Source organism: Musca autumnalis, unplaced genomic scaffold, assembly GCF_047663935.1.
Source record: "Musca autumnalis isolate F117 unplaced genomic scaffold, ASM4766393v1 scaffold_3, whole genome shotgun sequence".
Classification (NCBI taxonomy): Eukaryota; Metazoa; Arthropoda; class Insecta; order Diptera; family Muscidae; genus Musca; species Musca autumnalis.
In genome coordinates, this window is record NW_027411866.1 from 152,354,014 (window position 1) to 152,379,366 (window position 25,353).

Genomic DNA, 25,353 nt, shown 5'->3' on the forward strand with positions numbered 1-25,353 from the left:
AATCTGTTGGGTGTTAATTAGTTTTTGCAAACACTTGACTTTTTAATTGATTTCAATGGTTTTATGATTTGTTTGAGTTCTTTATTGGTTGAGGGGTGTGTACAAACGTATGTATGTTTGTTTGTATGAAATAATTGCACACATTTTCACAGAGAAATTTAGTTTATTCATAACATTCAGTTTATTGTTTTTTCTATCTCTTCTCGTAGGATGAGAATTTTCATGAGATTTTTTAATAATATCCGCACGCCAAAAAAGAGAAATTAATATGCATTTTTTGTTTTTGCTTTTATTTACTTTAAGGAACTTTAATGTAACGAATCTTCTATGTTTCGTTGTAAAATATCACAATATATAAGATACCGATTGTCGTTCACACAATTTAACCGACTAACTCGATTCGTAACTACTTTACGACTAACATCGTCGTACACTTGTGAATATGCATGTGCCGCCGGTCTGGTCTAAATCAAACCACAAAACCAGAGATACCGACAACACTTTACTGAGTAAAGTTTACTCACAACAGTCGGTGGCAGATTCGTGGCATGTGTACCTACTCTATAACACTGTGCGTAATTTATATAGCAACAGTGGGGCAATAAATACCATATGGTCGAAGTAAATAAGACTCCTTTTTAGCTTCAGCATTTAGCTATAGACTTCCATACGACCAAAAATGTGCTTAAACGAAATAATGTTTTTAGACCCCAAGAATGTTTTGACGAAATTCCTTTCAGACAATTTGGAGTCTATTTAGCCATTTCCGTCCGTCGGTCTGCCTATCAGTCTGTCTGGTGCATACGATAACTCTCGATCGAAGCCATCGATTTGGCATCCGTAATCTTTTGTCCAAACTTAGTTTCATTTCAAAGATGGGCCATATCGGCCCATTCCATCCTCCACAAAAGTTCAACAGTTTTAGCTAAAATGAAGCACACGAGAATTCTCGAAGGGTGTAACCGAATTAGTAATAACTTTGCATATGGTAACATTGCTTCCAGGCATAGATCGCATTGGAATATGGAGTACATCGGTCCACTCCTGCTGGTATGTCCAACACAAAATTCGGAAAAGTGAAGTTTAAGAAAACCTCAACAAATTTCACAAAAATATTGCTAGCAATGCTGATGATGCTATTTGATATTGTTGCTATATTAAAATAGCATCGGACACGCATACTCATATTTTGCAGCACACATGATCAACACATATCAGAAAAGAAAATAAGCAACAAAGTTTTAACGGCTTAGCCAGGTTTCCTTTTTTATTACTGTGTTGGCAACTCTAATCACGAAAACACCCTCTGTTGCTAATTCGCTGCGACGAATGGTCAGCCGACTGCTAAATATGTAGCCTGGTTGTCGAAATAAAACATTCCTTACTTATTACTTTATTTTATATTAATTTTGTTATATAAACATTATAATGTAGTATGTATACAGCTTAAGGTCGAAAGACTAGGCAAATATGAATTGAAATAAAAATAAATAAATAAATAAATAAAATGCACCAAAATAAATATGCGTTCTGTTGCTTATTTAGCCGTGTGTGTCAATATTGTGTAGCAGTTGAAGTGTACAGCTAATGTTTTAGAGGCTGGCTTTTAAACACTGATCAGGTTGGAATATGGACTATATCGGTCCCGTTCTTTGGATACCTCACACACACAATTTAGAAAAAGTGTTTTTAAACCGCTTGTCTCGGATCGTTTTGAATGTTTTTTTCCAAAAAGTTCTTGTGGGCCCTGTTACGACTGCGATTTTTTTAGTGGGGCAAGTCCATACTTTATGACACAATGACCCAAAATCTCCAAAAATGTCTGCCGGTGCAAACTAAACCTGGAAGTACGTAATACAGATAATAAATGCCTGATAAATTAATGACGCACTCTGGGAGGGCTGCAAACTGGGCTCATTCTCTGCAGACGAAATCCCCTGAAGAGTTGCAGTGGCAACATCATTTGCCACCTCCTTCTTACTCGGATGAGGCAGAGGTGTTGATGCTGATGCGCAAGTAGAACTGTGGTCTCCAGACTGACAGGTAGAAGTTTGCCAACTCCTTCCCAGGATTGGGTTACCGTTATGATGTCTACTGTGGACATCGAGAGTGCGAAATACATTATGAACTGTAAAGGGGGGACTGTACTTCGATTTGGAATGGCTTCGGTCTTTGCGTAGTTCAAATAAACCTGCATCACCGCAAAACGGTGGCTGAATGATGTGTTCCAGTAGTTGCTCAGATTTAGAACAAACGTCAATTTTTATACCCTACACCACTATGTGGGGAGGGTATTATAAGTTGGTTTTGCCCAAAAAGTTTGTAACGCATCGAAATAATGGTCGTAGACCCATACTTATATATACCAAAATGAATGTCTCGACGAGCTGAGTCGATCTGGCTATGTGTGTCCGTCCGTCAGTCCGTCCGTCTGTCCACCTAAACCTTGTATTCACGCTACAGGTCGCAATTTTGATCGGATCGTCACGAAATTTTGGGTGTTGATAAGGGTCCCGGATGGGAAGAAGCCTATTAATTTTGGTGATGGTCGGATAATATTCAGTGGTCGGAATGGGCAAAAAACTAATGTGGATAAAAAGACAACGTTTTTTTCCAAAACGAATATCTCAGCTTCTATATGGGGTATACCAAAAGCAAGACCTGACAATAAAAGTAGAAAATATCACCTTTCTAGTGATGTAAAGTAAGTTCTCGTAGGTGATCAAACAACGAAGATATTACAATAGTCGCAAATAAAACCCAAATTTTCATTCTTGCGATTTTAATTATAATGACGAATATCACAGCGTTGGTTGGGGACTCTCCAAAAGCAAAGCCTGACTATAAAAGTAGAAGATCCCATCTTTACAATGATGCAAACTACGTCGGCGTAGGTGACCAAATAACGGAGATATTGCAATAGTCGGTAATACTTCCCATTTTTCCATTTTTTTGGAAATCACGCTACAGGTCGCAATTTTGATCGGATCGTCACGAAATTTTGTGTGTTGATGGGGGGACCCGGAGGGGAAGAAGCCTATTGGTTTTGGTGATGGTCGGATAATAATTAGGGGTCGGAATGAGCAAACAAGTTATTTGGAGATATTATTCCAAAGCAAATATCTCAGCGTCTATAAGGGGTATATAAAAAGCAAGACTTGACAATGAAAGTAGAAAATATCGCCTTTGAAACGATGTAACGTAGGTTGTCGTAGGTGGTCACACAACGAAGATATCGCAATAGTCGATAATAGAACCCAACTTTTCATTTTTGCGATTTTAATAATAATGACGGATATCACACCTTTGGTTGCGGACCTTCTAAAAGCAAAGTCTGACTAAGAAAGTAGAAAATCCCACCTTTAAAATTATGCAAAGTAGGTTGGCGTAGGTGGTCAAATAATAGAGATATCGCAATAGTCGGTAAAGCATCCCTTTTTTCCACTTTTTCTGCAATCACACTACAGGTCGGAATTTTGATCGGATCATCACGAAATTTTCTCACAGAGATAGAAGCCTATTGATGTTGGTGATGCCGAGAGTAGTCAAATATAAAACTAAATATTAATTATTTTGGTTCAGTTCGCCTTAAGTCATTTGGTATAAAAGCCAGATAGGTGAAAACTTTCGTATCTCCGTAAAAGAAATGTTTTCGAGTGAAAGGATTATGCACAGGGGTAGTGGTGTAGGGTATCACATAGTCGGCTCCGTACCGACTATAGCCTTTTCTCACTTGTTTTACATTTTGCTTGTTCGAGCAGAAAATGTAAGCACGAGCAGGAGGTGGTCCACGAACCTCAAAGCAGACTAGTGGACCGAAGGCAATCCCTTTACAAAAAAGGTGGGTGAAAACAGTGCGATCTTTTGAGTATCCCCAGCAAGTTGCTGGGACGTCTGTAGAGCAGCATATCGGCTTCGGACTGAAAGGTGGCCACTAGCCAAACAATTAAAGACGTCCAACCTGAGAAGGACTGCAAAGATAACCCGGGGCAAAACCTTCTAATGAGAAACCATATAAACCACCTAGACCTGTGAGGATGATCGCCCCCAGATGACCTTCTGGTAGCAATAATTTATATGTATGTATGGCGCTGAAGGAAGCGTTAGTAAGAAAAGTCTGGTGGAAAGTCGTCTGAGGAAGGTCATAAGTTCTAGACGACAGGAAGATCGGGTTTGGCATGGCAGCGATTTTCAGGGGTGTCAAAGTCATTAATTGTCAGGATAAGGACTCGAAATACGAGGTCCACTAGTTAAGTTTCCGGCCTAATAATGAAAACAAGAATGCTTGTTCTCAAAAAATCGTTTTATAATTTTTTTCATGTGCTTTTAATGTATTCTAAGTATATACTTTTGCATGCGCTCAAACCAATTGTCGAATCACTTTTTCTACTGCGATTGAGACACCTCTAAATGTGGGGTTTTAACGCTTCAACAGGATTCTGGCGAGGGAAATCATAGACCACGCTTTTTTCTTCATGTGCGGGAATGAAAAGAATGAAAAGAAGAAGGTAGTATTGCCGAAAACACAGGTGACCATTTGCTTTGAATTGCTTCTTCCACGAACAGCTTTCATTGGGTATGGATCGTCTTCGAAGACCCACTCGATTGCTGTTTGATTCGGGCTCATGCACATCTATCCATCATTCGCCACCTGTGATTATCTTATAAACGCCTTTTAAAGCAACGCGATTGGATTTTTCAACACTTCTTTGCACCAACCGATAAGAGCCTTTTTTGAGCGATTGCCAAATTCGGCAACGAGAACAAACCTTTTTTATGGCAGGGTTTATGCAATATCGAATATATGATGGTGGAAGAAATGCCCAAGGATGCCTCCATAATTTAGATAAAAAATGTCAAACTTGGTGTTACCTAGACCAGAAACTTATTGGTAGGAGTATTGGAAGTAAATGAGAGTCTTTTTAACATGACTTTCTCAAATTTAGCAAATGTCAAAATTTGTTTACATTTCGTTTGCCCGAGGATGAAGGATGGTGCGGCGCGAATTCAGGTGGATGATACCACTGACGGTCCATTAACCTTAAAGCAGGCTTCACAACTGGGTTTATATAAAGAAAGTGCGGACTTCTGAGGATCCATAAGAAGATAGTGGAACGTCTGTCGAGCAGCCGCTCGGCTTCGAACTCGAGGGTGGCCGCTCACCAGACATTTAAATAAATCTAACCTGAGCCCGAAACAAAAACCCCCAAAATATTCTGGTGAGAAGCCATATGAGCCATCCAGACCCAAGAGGAGGATCTGCTAAATCTAATCCTGAAAACTGTGAGAGGATCATTGGTTGCTGGTGAAAGGTCATAACTTCCTGTCGCCCACATCGCCTTAGACTGGCTTTGGCAGGAGAGTGATTTTCAAGTGCATCAAAAAATCGAAAGATTTCCTTATACAGATAATAAATGGCTCTGACTCACTATGGGAGGGCTGCATGCTGGCCGCATTATCTACAGCCGAAATCCCTTGAAGAGTTGAAGTCACAACATGAGTTGCCATCTTCTTACTCGGATGTGGCAGAGGTGTTGAAGCTGATCCGCTAGTAGAACAGAAGTCTCCAGACTGACAGCTGGAAGTTTGTCAACCCCTTCCAGGATATTCACGATGGACATCGAGAGCGCGAAATACGTTATGAACTGTCACAGGTGACGAATCATGAATCTATGCATATGAGCCGAAAGTGGGTTTTCAAAGACGAGTCAAATCCGACGATAGTTATTAGTGGAAGAACGACTTCGAAGAAATTGGTCGCCTGTTTCTTCGGCAAAAGTGATCATGTATCCACTATTCCGCTTGTTTGCCTAAAGACATCGGAGAAATTCGAAAAACGAACAAGAGAAGGCGAATCGTTGTGCCCCATGATAATTCGAGTTCTCAGACATCGACTCAAACCAGCGCCTTTTTGTCCGGCCAAAACATGGAATTGATGGGTCATACGCCGTACAGTCCATTTTAACAAATAAACTGGGAGTATGTAATAGGGGAATTACGGTCACCTTCCAGAATGAGGATAAGAAAGGATGCGATAGATATCCTTCTTACAAATATGGAGGATACGTCTTATATCGGATTGGAGGGTATTGGAGGGGTGTTCATTTTCGTATCTCAAGGCGATACACTTTCGGGTCTCGTATAGAGGTAAAAAGCCTCACAGCATTCCCCGAAGGACCAACTGGGAGAAATTCAACTCTCTAGCTACTTCAAGACATAGTAAAATTCCAGAACTTCACGCCGCGAGTGTTGACAGTCAGGTTCAAAATCTCACAAGTGTTCTCCGGTATGGCTATGAGAAGTCTTGCCCATTAACATATCCAGGTATGATAGCTCAACCGGTTCGCTAGAATAAAGAAATGGATAACCTCAGGTTGGGCAGCAGGAGAGCATATAACAAGGCCAGCAGGGAGGAGTAAAGGCCTGCGTATATAAGCTGCCTTGCCTGCTTACCTTGCTTACTTCTGATAAAAGAAAAAAAAAGAAAAGGGCAACCCAGTTCGAAATTTCCTCGGCCGTCTTTATTCTTTTATTTTTATTATGTCAAAAATGAAGCAAGAAAGCAAGGCAATCAGGCAGAGCAGCTTATGTACGCAGGCCTTAAGTGCTTTGAAAGTAACTTCAATTTTTTCCGAACGTTTACACATGCAAGTGTCAGTTCGAAAAAATTGAAGTTTCGAATATAATATGCATACACAATTATCTGCAAGTTATGTACTTGCATGTGTAATTATTGGGTTAACGAAAGAAAAAGTTTTTTTTGAAACACTAATTTTTCTAACTGTATTTCCCAATATACTAAGAATTTTAATATTTGCAGCCAATTTTAATTTACATACATACATAATGTCCGATCTATGCAAATATGCACATTTGTGCAAAAATGCTCCACCACTATTTGCACACAATTCCATTGATGACTAATTTCGACAACAAGTGTTTTTATTCAAATGACGACAGTGTGCGGTAGACATTCGTTTGATGGCATCGTGAATGAGTTGTTGTATTATGGTCGGGTCGTATGATTACGTACAATAAAATTCTATTGAATTTGGGGAATTTCATTATGGACTGACTGACTCTCTCATTTTTGTATTAGCTGGGGCTGTTGTTGTTGTTACTGTTGGGGTTTTTGTTTTTATTATGTTGATTCACTGACATAATTACATAGTGCTGTTTTACATTTAAGCGACTTGTCTTACGATTTTTTGTCTCCTCTTTGCTCATCTTCGTAAATTTCACACACAGGGTTGCATTTTTTTGTAACATGGTACCAAGTGTACATTTTGTTAAAAATACTTAATGTAAAAAGAAGGTATTTTATAAAAATATGTTATACAAATTTTAAAATGCTTATAACAAATAATTATTTTATGCTTTAAATGATTTTTTATGCACAAAATTCATTGCAAAACTAAATTTTGTTTCAATTTCTCTTACTATGTTTTGCAACTCTGCCTAACAAGAATAACCACCACAAAGAGGAGACAAAAAATCGTAAGACAAGTCGCTTAAATGTAAAACAGCACATAGTCAAAAAACAAGCTGTTTTAAATATATCAATTTTTTATATTTTGTTTTGCTCGGCATTCGCCTGTTGCTTCTTACCAGATTTATGAATGCAAAAGCAACAAAACTGATGGAGAAGAGCGACTAAACAACAAATATTGCTCCCAAAAGCTAAACAAGTATTGTGAACAAAAGATTCTCAAAGTATAGAAAAAACATCTGTAGTGGGATTCTGTAACTCATTTTTGCTGTTACCGACAAAAATCGGTAAAATTAAATTACAAAATTATGACTAAAAACATAAAGAAAAGTTGGCATCACTGTTTGTGTCGGTAGAGGCTAGCGACTACTTTTTATTCATCGTTAACTTACCGAAAAATTTCGTTAATTATCGAAATTATAAGCATTTTAATTTTACCGACAATTATCGATAACAGCAAAAATGATTTACGGAATCCCACTACTGGTTGTTTGGTTGGTGTGTCTGTCGGTGATGAATTGTTTGAAAATAATACAGACAATTCAAAAAAGGATTTACAGCCATAAATGGTATAATAATCACACCTTTGTGTTAGCTGCTTTAAGACACAATAATCGCAGTCGAGTGGAAGTGGTGTTGGGCATTTAAAATTTGTAACGCCATTTTAGATTTTGAATCTTTTCGATATAATTTTTTTCGACTCAATGTATTGAAAATGTGGATAAATGTGAATTTTTAAGATTTTTGAGAAAAATAAGGGGGTGGTGAAATTTTTACCAGACTTTGATGAAGTTCCAATATGGATTCAATCGGTCCACTCCTTCGGGTACCTTCCACACAAAATTTCGGAAAACTTTAGTTTAGGACCTGCTCTCGAATCGCTTTGATTTTTGTTGTAACAACTTGTATTCACCGCCGGTCATACGACGGTACATGCTTCATCTGGGGCAAGTCCATACTTCCTGAGAAAATAGCCTGAAAGGTTTAAAACCCCCTATGACACCGTGTGTAGTGGTTGAAGCGCAATATAACACTCGAACGGATCTGCCGATTCGGTCCAAAATTTGGCCTTCGTAATATTTTGCTCAAGCTTAGTTCAAGTTCGAAGATAAGCCATATCGGTCCACCCCTTCAGGTACCTCCCCCACAAAAGTTCAACAATGTTCGGAAAAATTGTACACAAGATAACTCTTGTAGGGAGTGACCGATTTGGTCCATACTTTACACATTCTAACATATCTACCAGATATAGACTAGGTTTGAAAATGGACTATATTTGTTCACTCCTTCATGTCCCTTCCACATAAAATTTCGGATAAGTTCACTTTAAGACCTGCTCTCGAATCACTTTGATGTTTGTTGAAGCAACTTGCATTCGCAAGTCCATAATTCTGGATAAAACAGCCCGAAAGGCGTAAAAACCCCTATGGCACCATGTGTTCAAATGTCCAAAAAAGGGTCACAAAATTCTAAAAAGACCCTAAATAGGCTGAGGGGTTATCTCTGTAGGCAAAGCCGACTGATATTTTTTTGCATGTTTTAAAAAATATGATTTGGAGAGCAATAACCGTTCGGTGCTAGGGGACGTCATTTCTCATCATGAGCTTTGGCATTCAGCCCTTGGCAATGACCAGAATGGCCCAGCCAATTGATAACTCCTCAGTTTGAGCGATGACGCTCCTACAGGATAACATGAGATTGACATAGCTCGCAATCACCATTAAGGCACCCGGTCTGCTAAATAACACGTTCTGGCTTAGAACGGCTTCCCATCATGGTTTCCGTTAACAAACCAGCCGACTTCACAACCTCTGACCGCGGTAACTTTTTGAAACGAATAGCGATAACCGCTTGATGATTGGCAAGGGTACATATTTTTTTATCGATCATCGCTTCCCATTCCCTCAGATTCTCTGGTAACTGAGAGAATTTTCATGGGCTGCAGCCGGTTACTATAAACAACAGCAAGTATCAAATACTCGAAATTAGACCAAAATATCCCAGCAGAAGCGAAGGAACTAGCAAATGACTTTCGTCGTACGAACCCTGACGACTCAAGTGTTAGGGAACTTACTCTTGAGGTCAACAGGCTAAAAGGCGAAAATAAGCCTACATTTCCGCCTATACTCGCCTACTAGATCACTTGCAATATTGGTACAGGATTGAATAAATTGTGGACAACACTTTAACCTCTTTCGAATCCGGGAAAGGATAATGATAGAACGGCAGTTACTTTCAACGGACAGGTCCGGCTGCTTATAAAGCGTAATAACGAGAGTGAGAGCCCCTTGAACCATTTAGTTATCACCAAAAACTAACAATTATCATATGACAATTTTAATCAATTTAACTTTAGCCACCCATATTGTACCGGGTACCGGGTGACGTAGGGGATGGAAGATACCAAGGAACGGTCCTGACCGGTTTTAACATGGCAAAGCCCAGGATTTATCTTGGTCCCTCTTTCATCCCAAGTGGACACTGACCTCCCCGTGGTGTCACCTGGGGAACTGCCTTTAACACCCGTTAAAGGTAGTGAGCTAACATGTGCCGCGCGTTCACCCATAAGAACGTTAAAAACTTGGGTTTGGGCGTCGGGTTAGTAACCCTCCCCTAGAAAAAACAGCCTACTATGAAAAAACGAAAGAAAAGAAAAACAAACCCCTCTAAAGTTGACGAACCCCGCAAACGTTTTAAGGACCATGATCTGCGAATCTGCACCTGGAATGTTCGCACTCTTTATAGAGAAGGTGCAGTCTTCGCATTGGCAGACGTACTTGAAAAGTACAAGACCGATATTACTGCCATACAGGAAATACGATGGATTGGGAAAGGCGTCACAACAACACCTAAAGGTGACGCACTGTATTATAGCTGCCATGACGTAAAGCATGAGTTTGGTTGTGGATTCGTAGTTAGTCGGAGACTAAAACATCTTGTATCCAGCTTCACTCCAGTGAATGAAAGACTTGCTGCAATTCGAATAAAAGCTAAATTCTTCAACATCAGCTTTATTTGCGCTCATGCTCCCACTGAAGAAAAGGATGAACAGACCAAAGATATATTTTACGAGCGCTTAGAAGAAACATATGACCGTTGCCCTGCCCATGACATTAAAATCATTCTAGGCGATTTTAATGCCAAAATTGGAAAGGAGAATATCTTTGGCCCAACAGTCGGGAAATTCAGTCTCCACAGTGAAACATCTGACAATGGTATGAGACTGATAGACTTTGCAGCTGCAAAAAACATGGTAGTTAGCAGTACCAGATTTAATCATCTCGATATTCATAAGGGCACCTGGCTGTCTCCAGATCAGAAAACAAGAAACCAAATTGATCATGTTGTGATAGATGGAAGACATTCATCGAGCGTGTTGGATGTACGATCGTTCCGAGGCGCAAACATTGATTCGGACCACTACCTTGTTGCAGCAAAGGTACGCACCCGCTTAAACGTAGCAAACAAAGTACGAACAGACACAACACGAAAGTTAGACATCGGTAAGCTGCAATCACAACAGATAGCCACAGCATATTCCACTCAACTAGCCCAATTGCTTAATCAAAGCCCTCCTCATCCCGATAACATATCAGCGCAATGGCAAAGCATTGCCCACTCCATGCAAACAGCCGCAAAATCCATACTTGGATACCAGAGACCTCCACCAAGGAATCCATGGTATGATGAGGAGTGTCGTGCTGCCACCGAAGAGAAAAATGCGGCATATAAGGCTACTTTACAATCCGTAGCAACGCGTAGCGCACGAGAGAGATACAGGGAGAAAAGGAGAGAGGAGAAACGTCTTTTCCGCAGGAAAAAGAGAGAGATGGAAAAGCGGGAGTGTGAAAAAATCGAGATGTACAGGAGCCAGAATGAAGTCCGAAAATTCTACCAAAGAGTCAAGCATCAAACTGACGGCTTTGGTACAGGCACATCCTCCTGTAGAGACCAGCAAGGTAATTTGGTAACTGATACAGATAGTGTACTCAGGATATGGAAAGAACATTTTTCAAATCTGTTGGTATCCAATAGCAGCGAAGACGACGAAGATACCACAGTCCCAATCCCAGAAGATGGTATTGAATGTATACCGCCCAGCCAAGATGAGGTAAAGACAGCAATAAATCGGCTGAAGAATAATAAGGCAGCAGGGGCCGATGGCTTACCAGCCGAGCTGTTCAAAACCGGAGGCGACACGCTGATAAGGTGTATTCATCAGCTAGTTAGCACCATCTGGCAGGAAGAACGAGTACCCGACGATTGGAACCTGAGTATCCTGTGCCCCGTCCACAAGAAGGGAGATAAGACTGTATGCTCTAACTATAGGGGCATAAGTCTACTCCCTATTGCCTACAAGATCGTGTCAGGGATATTGTGCGAACGACTAAAGCCAATGGTCAACGAGATTATTGGACCATACCAATGCGGCTTTAGACCTGGCAAGTCCACCATTGACCAGATATTTACCCTGCGGCAAATCCTGGAGAAGACCCAAGAGATGCAGATCGACACCTACCACCTTTTTGTCGATTATAAAGCAGCCTTCGACAGTCCGCTGCGCTCAAAGGTATTCCAAGCCATGTCTGAATTTGGTATTCCCGCAAAGCTCATCCGGCTTTGTAAAATGACTTTAACTGACACGAGGTCCTCAGTTAAAATAGGAAAGAACCTCTCCGAAGAGTTTGGTACCAAAAGAGGTTTCAGACAAGGAGACAGCCTTTCGTGTGACCTCTTCAACATCCTGCTAGAAAAGGTTATACGAGAGGCAAACGTCAAAAGAAGTGGCACAATCTACACCAATAGTCACATGTTACTTGCTTATGCTGATGATATAGACATCATGGGTCGATCAGTAAAAGAAGTAACTGATACCTTTATAAAAGTCGAAGGAGAATCTGCTAAAGTGGGTCTGGCGGTAAACGGTGAGAAGACCAAGTTGATGGTGTCGACGCGCAATGCGTCCATTGAGCTCGGACCGACTGTGGAAGTTGGTTCCTATAATATTGAGGTAGTAAAAGACTTCGTCTACCTCGGCACCTCCGTCAACACAACAAACGACATCAGTTGTGAAATAAAAAGAAGAATTGTATTGGCCAACAGATGCTACTTTGGATTAAGTAAGCAGTTTAAAAACAAAGCCACATCTCGTCAAACAAAAATAACGCTCTACAAAACACTGATACTACCCGTGCTGATGTATGGCTCCGAAGCCTGGGTACTTGCGCAAGCAGACATGGCAGTGCTTGGTGTGTTTGAGAGAAAAATTCTTCGAAAGATCTACGGACCAATCTGCGTTGACGGTGAATATCGACGTCGCATGAACCACGAGCTGTATCTGCTATACAACGACATCAATATTGTTAAACGTATCGAGATGCAGCGATTGCGTTGGCTAGGCCATGTCAAAAGAATGAGCGATGATGAACCCACTAAAAAGGCGTATGAATACATGCCACATGGCGGTGCACGCAGAATTGGCAGGCCAAGGAATAGATGGCGCAAACAAGTGGATGTTGAGATGAAAAGGCGCGGTATTCCAGAGAGCAAAGCAACAAATAGAGAGGAATGGAGATCTCTTCTTAGTTCGGCCTATAGAACAAATGTTCTGTAATGGGCCAGCTAAGTAAGTAAGTACCCATATTGTACCAGAAACGTGGAAAGTTAGCAGGGTGCTTCCGCCACTGAAGCCGGGCAATGATGCTAGCAACGTCGAATGTACAACCCAATCACCCTCCTGTCGCCAGTAGCGACGATTCTGAAGGGACTACTCTCCCGCACGAAAATAAGCTCTTTCATAGCTGTCCGACATCAGCATTGATTCCGGAATCCATTTCAGTCGAAGACTGAACCCAAATAGGCCGCGCAATCAAACAGTTGTGGTGGCTTTTGTCATATCAAAGCCCTTCGATGCCATGTCAAGCTGTTCGGGGACATAGACAAGATTTACCTGCAGCCCGTAGAGTGAAACAGGAAGTTTTAAAAGACTGGGTGATATATTCGAAACTGAACCTTTCCGAAATTTAACACGCTCCAGACAGCATAGAGATCGTAGTCTATGCTAATGATTGTACGATCTTGGCATTGGGTTCTTTTGTCGGTGAAATATGTGATTTACATCTACATAGTGTACTTAGTACAGTTCAACCATCTGAGGAATATGAAATTATCCGCCGCAAAATCCACTTCCACATTGTTCACCAAATGCAAGGCTAAAATGAGGCTCTCCCTGAACATATTGGTCGATGGAGTCCTGAATCCGACCACTAACTACACCAAGATGTTGGATGTAAAGATCGATAGCATGTTTAAGTTGCCCGGGCAAGCCACTGCTATTTGCGATAGAGATCAGAAGTAGGGACAGATGAAATGAGGCTCCACCCGAATATGTTCGATCTTGTTCTGATTTTGACCACTAACTACCCCAAGATATTGGGTGTAACGTTCCATACCACGTTCGTTCCATAGCAAAGCAAGCCACTGCTATTTGGGAGGTAAGAACAAAATCTTTCAAGGTGATAGGAACAAGGTCCTGAAGTATGGTCCTCAAGTCGCTGGTCGGCAGCACTCGGATGCTGATGAAGAAACCTTGTTGACCTCTTTTAAAGTAATAGACCGGCTTGCGGTAAGCTATGCGGCACCAGTGTACCCAGCAAAAATCCTCATTACAAACCTCCTTTCCCACCCATTATTTTAACAAGGGCATGTCGCGCGAAATATTTGGTTATTTTGTAACCACGGAAATAAGTAGATTCTGAGTACTTATTTCAGTGGTTACAAAATAACCAGAAATTTCGCGCGACATGCCCTTTTTAAAATAATGGGTGGGAAAGGAGGTTTGTAATGAGGATTTTTGCTGGGTAGTATTCAAGTGTTAGCGCTACGCAGTGGAAGAATTTTCAAACCTCCCATAATGCCACCCTAAGAACTGCAACAGGGTGACTCCTCATGATGAGGCGGTGAATTTACCGTTGGGGTCATCAACACAACAAGATATTCTCGATGCAGTAGCTGTTCGGGTGTTATGCTTATCACAACCACCCTGCCATAACCTTGTGAACAGGCACGTGAGGAGAGATCTTCATAATCAAGAGATAGAGAGGGGTCCAAAGGTACAAACGGGAACATCTAAATTAACGAGTCCATCAGACAGGATTGAATAGCATTTACACTGATGCAGTTGCGCGGTATGCAGTTTAAAAGGTATAATGTGAATGAGGTACTGGGAGATCATCTCCAATCCATCGCTGCAAACATCCGCCTTCGTATTGGACTGGAATTGACAGGTTTATACCCAATACATGCCTTGCTGACTGGACAATAAGCTGTGTCTGTATTACTGTCCACCTAAACCACTTACATTTCTCCCTATGCTTTATGGACGCAGCCAGTCCAGGGGCCTAATTACGTGATTCGACATCGAGTTGTTTCGACCCGAGTACTCAAAGTTGGGATGACAACATTCGTTATCGAGTAAAATTATCGAGAAATTGAGCATAAATTTGCGAGTAATTTCTCGTAGCCAAATGGCCTATCGTAAACAAACAAAATGAAAGATTTCTTATTGTATTTGTGTTTAAAATGTAAAAAATTGTTGTTTATTGACGGTTTATAGAGGAAAAATGATATTAGTAAATAATTGTGAACATTTTTTACACAAAATAAGAGAAATTGGGAAAAGTCCTTTTCAGTCGTTTTAAGAAATTGTGAAAAAATTATAATTAAAATAAATACATATGCATGCTATCATTAACCAAAAATTAGTGTTTGCAGTCGTTAAAATATAAGTTGAAAAAATAAGCATTTCTGCAAAACAAAAAAATATTTAATATTAATAGGCTTTATTTTATAGGTGAACAACTTTTAATAAGGTGCATTTTAAATAGTTCATCCCCCGTTGTTTACCAAAGGAAATACTCTCTCAGAGAGGCTAATGCAAAACACCCACCAAATTCTCTCATTTATTTTGAGAGAGAATTATTAAGGTAGATGTATTAGCAATCTGTAACAAGAATGACAAAACAATTTTGCAAACATTAATAATTTTCATATTTTCTTAGCACAACTTCATTCCGAAATTATTATTCAATGTATTGTTCAAAAAATTCCATAAATATTTACATTTTTTCATTCATAATTTTGTTTTTTAGTTTTTGATTTGAAATAAACACATTTTTTGACATCTACCTTCATAACTTTCCCCAAAGAACACATAGTTCGATTACCGGTTACTCTCGAAACATTCGATCAGTGATTTCGATCGAGTCTTATCATGCCGTTTTTTTCTCGTGTCGAAAACTTATTCACGAGTAAATTCTCGATCGAATCGAATCACATAATTAGGCCCCAGGTTGCAGAATTTTTTAGATCTTGACACAGAAAAACCTGAACCAAATAAGTGAATGGTTTTAGGAGCAACCAAGCGGGACAAAAAAGTCTTTTTTAGATTTTTTGAGGCAACCAAAGATGTTTAGGAAAATCCAAGGTAGTTAATAACCAACCAGATGGGAGCAACCTCTGATCATTGCACCCTCAGCCTTAAGTCTAACGGTGGTATATACGATAAACATGTGCCTCATCGAAATTGTGGTTTTAGACTCCAAGTATGTTTGGACGAAATCCGTGTCAGACAATTTGCAGTCGATTTAGCCCTGTCCGTCTGCCTGGCAGAACACCCCAGCAAAATGTTCTATGCCAGCGATGCCATTCAATCATGGGTGAAAGTGATCTGGCATTTCATCTTTTTAGCATCTTCATCGATGAATTTTATATGAACGCTGACCCCAAAAGATGATATTCATTTTTGGATCTAAAGCATGTCATTTACACCAATGCTTTGACATGTCATTTTCACCAATGCTTTGGCATGTCATTTCCACCAATGCTTTGGCATGTCATTTTTACCAACCCTTTGCAATGACATTATCATTACGACGAGAGTTTTAACAACGTTGGTTGTGATTTCGAGTCTCCGACAACATAAAGCCTATTGTAAATAATTAATATTATATATTTAGAAAAAAATGTATAAATAAAAACACAAAATTCATCTCTATTGGATCGATGGAATTGGTTCAAATGCTGATAAAAAGATCGGATCTTTCACGACATCCTTTGCATTGGTTCAAATGCTAAGGAAAAGATCGGATCTTTCACGACTTCGTTTGAACCAACGCAACCAACTTCCTTCAAATTTTGCTGGGCCACGAACGGATCAACGATTTGACTCAAATTTTACATCTCGTAATATTTTGTGCTAAGATGACCCACATCGGGCCAAACCTTCGGGTACCTCTGTTACAAAAATTCAAAATGGTCATCGAAAATGGTGCTAATGATAACTCTCGAAGGGAGTAACCAATTTGGTCCCAACTTTGCCCAACGCAATATGTATTTCTGTTATACCTAGATTAGGTTCAAATAATGATTGTATCGGTCCACCCTATAAAATTTCAAAATCCTTCACAAAATTGCTGTTCAACGACTTGTTTGGGATCGTTTTTTTTTCATACTTCCAGAGATAATGTGTCAAAAGCTCTGCATAACCCAGGCGATACTAGCTAAAATGATTGAGAGCACTTAAACATACGAATTGAGTATCCGATTTGGCCGAAACTTTGCACATCATAAAATTTCTTCCTTTATCGAAAAACATATTCGGGTACCAACCTCATAAAAGTTCAACTTTTTTGTTAGGTGTAGTTTAAGAGCATCAACACTAGGGTTATGACTTTTTTACAACCTAATATCCCTGTATCTTATTTTGATGATTTTTTACCTGGGATTAGATAAAAGCTTAATTATAAGGATAAACAAACTCACGCACAAAAAGCTTTTAAAGTTTATATATGAGCTTTTTTGAAAAATTTTTAGAGTTACTTTAAGCACATATGTACATATGTATATTAGGGCTATAACCAAAAAAATACCACCACATAGCCGTGTAGAGCATGGAAAACTATTATGAAATACGGTGTCAATTTTTCCCTACCGCGAAAAAAGTTTCCGCACCAAATGCATTGAAGTTCTGCAATGCATTTTTTAATTTTAGCTGTTATGACAACATATTTGCTTTTAATTAAAATTTTTATTTTTTTGTAATCTAATTTAAAATCATTATCAAAGCGTTCTGGACCAATTTCTTCTCAAATCGCGCCATTTCGGACCACATTAGGATTTTTTGACACTATTGCAATTTTTGGTTTTTCTTTATAAACTCGTGAATTTTATGTTTATATTTTTTTAACCTATCGGACAAGAGAATATGGAGTCATTTGCAACTAATTCGCGAAAGTTACAGGCTGTCTTTGTTGACTTTGCCTGTGAGAATCGTATTTGTTTTCTACAAAAATACAACACCACTACCATGTGGGGAATTTTGTCCTAATAATGAAAACGCGTTTCTAAGCCGGATTTTGTGAAAAAAGTTCCCGCACCGGCCGTGATTACTAAAACCCTTTTGATATTTTTTTCTACTTAAAATTTTAAATTTGCTTTGTTTGAATAAATATTTATAGAAAAAAATACAATTCTCACAGGCAAAGTCAACAAAAACAGCCTGTAACTTTCGCGAATTAGTTGCAAATGACTCCATATTCTCTTGTCCGATAGGTTAAAAAAATATAAACATAAAATTCACGAGTTTATAAAGAAAAACCAAAAATTGCAATAGTGTCAAAAAATCCTAATATGCTCCGAAATGGCGCGATTTGAGAACAAATTGGTCCAGAACGCTTTGATAATGATTTTAAATTAGATTACAAAAAAATAAAAATTTTAATGAAAAGCAAATATGTTGTTATGACAGATAAAATTAAAAAATGCATTACAGAACTTCAATGCATTTGGTGCGGAAACTTTTTTCGCGGTAGAGAAAAATTGACACCGTATTTTATAATAGTTTTTCATGCTCTACACGGCTATGTGGTGGTATTTTTGATATTTGCAAAAAAGTGCAAAAAGTTATATCCCTAATGTATATAACCCAAAACAAGCTTTGAGACCACATGACAAAACCAAAATGTCATAAGCTTTTGTTTCTCACCAATGTTATCGCCATATCATTACTTATATATCATATTATGGCATATATAACTTTATTTTATATATCGTATAAATTGAAAATGGTTTGTGTGGGACCTTTTGTCATATTTAAATCGAATAAAAGCTATTTTAGTTATTCACAGGCAAGTGGTCATTCATTCGTGCAGAAGGAAATAATTTGTTGAGAAAAATTTTTTTCATTTTTTTCTCAGTATTTATTTCAATATTTTTTTTTAATATCTAAATGAAATTGACCTTATTTATGGCATTAATAGGCAAAAGTTCATTCATTCTCACTGCAGTTCATTCATTCTCACATCAAAATACTTCCCACATCAAAATACTTCGCAAATATGCAGTTTAGGGCCATGTCTAGAATTTTTAGTGCAGGTAGTCCACCTGGGTCATATTGCGATATAATTTTCATCGGAGTAAGTCCACACTGACTATGGCCCTTGATTTGGTGAAATCGTTGCACATTCGAAGATGGACTATATCGGTCCACTTCTTTCGGTACATCACCCACAGCAGTTCAAACATTTAGGCCTAAGAGCAGTTAAATTCGCTGATAAATTCTAAACTTTATTTTGAATGGTGAATTTTTAAGAATTTTTTTTAAATAGAACATTGGTGGCGTTTATTTAATTGGGATAGCTGTTACAATTTTGATTTTTCAAAATAGTCTGGCTTAATCCCTTTTGTTGTTTTAATATTTAAAACAACAAGTTTATTAGTGGAGAAGGTTTGGCATTTGTTCGCCAAGGGGTAAGGCAAGGAAGACTAGTTTCGATCCACGCCACTGGATCTCATCAGTTCCCTTTGTTTCTTGTTTGTGGATATTCTCCACCGAAGTTATTTTTCAATAACTTCTTCAACAAGGAACTTTTTATACCCAAACATCAATCGTCAGCTCGAAGTATAAACGTAAACAAAGAAAACCCTTCAATGAGAAGTTTTTCTTTGGTAACCTAACACAACTCCGACGAAAGTGTTTACGAAACAAAGCAAACCTTCTTCCACTCGTATGTGTCGTTGATTTTTCAACAAATGCACATACCCAAATGCTGTTTGGTAGCTTATATACCAACAACACACAAAACCGTGCCAGTGTTTCTCAAATAGAACATTGGTGGCGTTTATTTAATTGGGATAGCTGTTACAATTTTGATTTTTCAAAATAGTCTGGCTTAATCCCTTTTGTTTAATTGACGATTGATGTTTGGGTATAAAAAGTTCCTTGTTGAAGAAGTTATTGAAAAATAACTTCGGTGGAGAATATCCACAAACAAGAAACAAAGGGAACTGATGAGATCCAGTGGCGTGGATCGAAACTAGTCTTCCTTGCCTTACCCCTTGGCGAACAAATGCCAAACCTTCTCCACTAATAAACTTGTTGTTTTAAATATTAAAACAACAAAAGGGATTAAGCCAGACTATTTTGAAAAATCAAAATTTTTTTTTCAATATTTTTTTTCAGTAATTCCTCTATATTAGCAAAAAATTTCCTTCAGTGTAAAATATGAAGTAGGTAGGTACAACATTTATTGAAAGTTCACTTGTAAATGTTGATTCCATGACCAAGGTCATAAAGCAACATGCTGTTACTGCCACAATTATAACCAAAAAAAAAAAAAAAAAAAAACATAAAAGAGAAATATGAAAACGCACCATGCCCACTTAAATCAAAGCAGTTTGTGTTTTTATTAGACACAATAAAACAATGCCATGTTCTTTGAACTTTTTAATACAAGTTTTGTTTTTTTTTTGCGCCGTTATTTAGAAATCCAACCCGTACTTGAGTTCATTAAACTACTTTTTAGACGCAAATAGATTGAAATTTGTTAGCCAAGAGAAGAAAAGTGAATGTCCATTGTTAGTTTAGTGGTGGTTTCAATGAAATTGGCCACCAAAAAATCTTTGGTGGATACAGACGAAATTTACACAATGGCTGGCTGACTGAATGGCTAGTCAAGTTGTCTGGTTAAGCGAAAGTCATCAGTAAGATTGAGTGAATGCATTCATATAACTGTCTCTATGCGTTTGGATAGAAATGTGGATATAATTTCCATGTGGGGAAACCATAGAAAACTTTAACAATACGCACACATTCTAAAATATGTGTCGACAGACCGAATCTTATTTGTTTTCAAAGTTAGCAGCGAAGAAATGATGTACAAGATGATGAATTTGAATGGAATAGGGAAACTAATTTTGATTAGGGGAAATAATCCATCGATAATTTTCAAAACCCCAATAGATAGAAGTTCTTCCAAAAGTCATTTATAGCCCGTTTCCACGGTACGTCGTTCGTTCTCTATTCGTCGTTCGACCCTCAAATACGAATAAATTACTTGATTCCCCATACAAAATTCTGAGAACGAAGATTTTTCTATGTTGTTCAAGTAGAAATACTCTCGAACAACGATAAAATATGTCCCATCCCTAACAAATGAGAGAATTTATCGAAAAAAATAATTATGACACGTCTAAATTCAAAATTGAAAAATTTTTTGAAAACACAAAAACTTTTAGAAAAAAGGGAAAAGATGAATGAAAACAAGTAAAAAAGTATCAGTCGGCTTTGCCGACAGAGATTTACCCTCAGCCTGTGTATATTGAAACAATTTTTTTCCAAAAAAGCATGTATTTAGGGAGTTTTAAAAATTTTGGGCGTTTGAACCGACAAAAATGTTGATTAGGATTTAATATCAAAAGTTTTGCGGAGGAGATACTAAAAAGAATGGATCTCTAGCCACTACATATGGTACCATAGGGGTTTTTTTGAACTTCAGGGATGTTTGCTCAAGAAGTATGAACTTGCCCCTGAAACAACTTTTACCATCGCAACAAAAATCAGAGTGATTCGAAAGCAGGTCTTAAAGTGAACATGTATCCGAAATTTTGAGTGGGAGGTACCGGATGGAGTGGACAAATATAGACCATATTTGAACCTGATCTATATCTGGTAGATATATTAGGATGTGTAAAGTATGGACCAATTCGGTTACTCTCTTCAAGAGTTATCGTACGCACAATTTTTCCGAACATTTTTGAACTTTTGTGGGGGAGGTACCTGAAGGAGTGGACCGATATGGCTTATCTTCGAACTTAAACTATGTTTGGACAAAATATTACTAAGGCCAAACTTTGGACCGAATCGGCAGACCTGTTCGAGAGTTATTTTGCCCTCCAACCTCCTCATACGGTGTCATAGGGGTTTTTTGCAACTTTCAGGCTATTTTCTCAGGAAGTATGGACTTGCCCCTGATGAAACTTATACCGTAGTATGGAGGGCAGTGAATACAAGTTGCTAAAACAAAAATCAAAGCGATTCGAGAGATGTTCCTAATCTGAACTTTTCCAAAATTTTGTGTGGGAGGTACCCGACGGAGTGGACCGATTGAGTCCATATTAAAACCTGATCTAAGTCTGGTACACGCTCCACGATGGGCAAAGTATGGACCAAATCGGTTACACCCTTCAAGAGTTATCGTGCGTACAAATTTTCCGAACATTTTCGAACTTTTGTGGGGGAGGTACCGGAAGGAGTGGACCAGCTCATCTTCGAACTTAAACTAAGTTTGGACAAAATATTACGAAAGCCAAAATTTGAACCGAATCGGTTCATCCCTTCGAGAGTTATCGTGCGCTCCAGCCAGCCAGACAGACAGACAGACGGACGGACATTGCTCAATCGACTCCAAATTGTCTGAAACACATTTCGTCCAAACATACTTGGGGTCTAAAACCATTATTTCGATGAGGCACATTTTTCCCGTATGAAAGTGTATATACCCTTCATAGCCTAAAGGCTGAGGGTATAACTAATGAACTAATCATTTTATATAGATGCAGAAGGAAGATGGTTGTGTTTCCTTCTTAATTCCACACACATTTCTTGTCCATTAGTTCAAAATCGCGTAAAAAATCAGAAACAAAAAGGAAACAAATAACTGAAAGTCTGTATAAGCAAACATTGTTTTGACATGTCTCTCTTTAATTTTGAAAATAGAAAAATTTTAAAATATATTGAAAATACAAAATTATTCAGAATTTATGGAAAAAAATGAATGAAATGTGTGTAGATAAATATAGAAGATACATTTGAAGGAAAATCTATTGTTTTTCCTATTCATTTAATGTATATTTTATGTGTTTTCGGTTCAAATTTTCGTGAAAACAAGGAAACAAATATGAAGGAAATTTTGTTTATGTTTCTGTTAATTACGAATGGTGTCGTGGAAACGGGTTAATTCGTGTACGTCGTTCGACAGGCGAACAACGTAATTGAAACGCTCGTGTGAACATGACATTATGGGTAGAAGCACGGCAAATTTATATAAGGTATAAGGTATATACATGAATTACTTCAACTAACAATTTTACAAAAACAACATTGTTGTTATGAAAATCAATGTCAAAGAAAATATTAAATCTATTATTCAATATTTTCTTTGAAAATTATCGATGGATTATTTCCCCTAATCAAAATTAGTTTCCCTATTCCATTCCAAATTCATCTTCTTGTTCATCATTTCTTCACTGCTAACTTTGAAGACAAATAAGATTCGGACGACCCTATTGGGCGTTCCAAAATTTTTTTCAGGGAAAACATAAATGCATTTTGAAAATCCTCTAAAACGAATCAAAATGTAAATATACAGCATTCAGAACTGTCGTAGGTCATTCCCAGCAAAATTTGACGGAAGGGGTTCTTTGCGATGACGTGATTTCATGTCATCTTTTGCATTGGTTCAAAGGAAGTAGTGGAAGATCCGATCTTTTCATTAGGATTTGAACCAATGCAAAGGAAGTCGTGAAAGATCCGATCTTTTCATCAGCATTTGTACCCATTCCATCGATCCAATAGAGATGATGTTTGTGTTTTTATTTACACACCTGTTTATTTTCATTTTGGTATGTTCCAGTACTGCAAAAATCTACTAATTTTTACTATTTTTTCCGATAACATAAAGGAAAAATTGTTATCGTAGTAAAAATAAGTAGATTCTTGCAGTTTCTGGAACAGACCAAAGTTGTTACAACTGTCGTCGTGATGTTGTCTTACATTTCCTGCATATCAAACAACTAAAACTTCTAAACAATTGGTATTATATGAAGTCCCAACCATCGAGCTATAAATAGAATCGGACTGCACACATTGCTATTTTAAAAGTTCCCTTGTCTGTTCTAAATCTGACATAGAATGAAATCAATCAAATCTCGCTTCTTGGAATTTGAAAAAAGTCCGAAACGAAAAGGAACAAGAATCTGAAAATAAAGAAGAAACTACTTTTGGAAAGAAACAGTTAAAAATAAATTAATTAAGCATAAATGGTATTTTCCATAAAAAGTCTGTCCTCCCCGTTCGTTACATTTTGTTCTTAGAGATCCCTAAAGCAAGCCGGGTTGTAGATCCCTACATATTTCCGTCACTAAACAAAAGAGTATAAATTACCAAAATGTTGTTATAAAATAACAAAATTATAAAATAAAAGTAATTTACGAAATAAAATTACTTAAAGGAGTGCATTTGGAGTCCATGTCGAAATCTGAACTGGTGATGGGAAGATAATTGAAAAAACCTTTTGTAAGATGGAAGAATATCAGTTGCGGAGAACGGAGGAAGTAATCTTTTGCGTTGCAGCGGTGGTGATTGCATTGCAATTTTGGATGTAAACTTTTGAAAAACTAAACTGATAAATTAATTGTAGTTGCTTCATGAATTCGTTTGAATTAATAAAGAGTTTTGTTTTTCATGAAAACCATATTTCAATACAGCATTTCCATTTTCCAAACAATACATGAAAATTTCATGCCAAGGGGTTGGTGAAAATGACATGCCAAAGCATTGGTTAAAATGACATGTCAAAACATGGGTGAAAATGACGTGTCAAAGCATTGGTGAAAATGACATGTCAAATCATTGGTGGAAATGACATGCCAAAGCATTGGTGGAAATGACATGTCAACGCATTGGTGGAAATGACATGTCAACGCATTGGTTAAAATGTCATGCTTAGGATCCAGAAAAGAACGTCATCTTTTGGGGTCCACGCTCATATAAAATTCATCGATGAAGATGCTAAAAAGATGACATGCTAGATCACTTGCACCCATGATTGAATGTCATCTTTGGCATCGAACATTTTGCTGGGTTGTTATTACAGGTTTGCGCTGAAAAGAAGTATTTTATGGTAGCAAATTTCAAAGTTTCAGATTTCATGAGTAAACCCTAATACCAGTGTTTGAATTTGCTGCTAGTTTTTCACAGCACAGCACAAGGTCTATGCTGGCGCTGTGAAAGTGACGCAGCATAGCACATAGCCACAGCATCAAAAATAAAAACGAGTGCTATTGCTATGCTGTGCTGTTTTCAAAATCAAAAACGAATGCTGTTGCTATGCTGTGCTGCGAACATAAAAGTAGCACAGCACATGGTCTATGCTGTGCTTCTGAAATCTTCACAGCACATAACATAGCATAGTCATCAAAATCAAAAACGAATGCTGTTGCTATGCTGTGCTGTTTTCAAAAACAAAAACGAAAACTGTTGCTGTGCTATGCTACGAACATAAAAGTAGCATAGCACATAGCATAGTCATGAAATCGAAAAACGATTGCTGTGCTCTGCTGTGCTGTAAACATTTCTACATAGCATAGCATAATTAATGTTAACCCAGCAAACTCACTAACCCGCATTATTATAAATAAGCTTTCTTTGGTTATAGTTTGGATTTTTCGATAAGATTTTTTAGCGTTCCGGTTAAAATAATATTAAAATGTGAAAATTATATTTTTAATGTCTTCAAATTCGTTTA

The 25,353-nt window shown here is 38.0% G+C and overlaps 1 protein-coding gene across 6 annotated transcripts in view; it reads right to left on the minus strand.

Moving 5' to 3' along the window:
• The window catches only part of LOC141397958 (apoptosis-inducing factor 3), a 75,247-nt gene that overhangs the window by 28,838 nt on the left and 21,056 nt on the right, over positions 1–25,353 (minus strand). The window contains exon 1 of one of the 6 annotated variants that reach the window (XM_073974981.1): positions 298–527. The exons of 4 other annotated variants lie outside the window; for them this stretch is intronic. The gene's annotated coding sequence lies outside the window, so the exon portion shown is untranslated. Of the gene's footprint in view, positions 1–297; positions 528–25,353 lie in introns of those variants that run through there. One more of the 6 variants, XM_073974984.1, reaches the window with a different exon arrangement.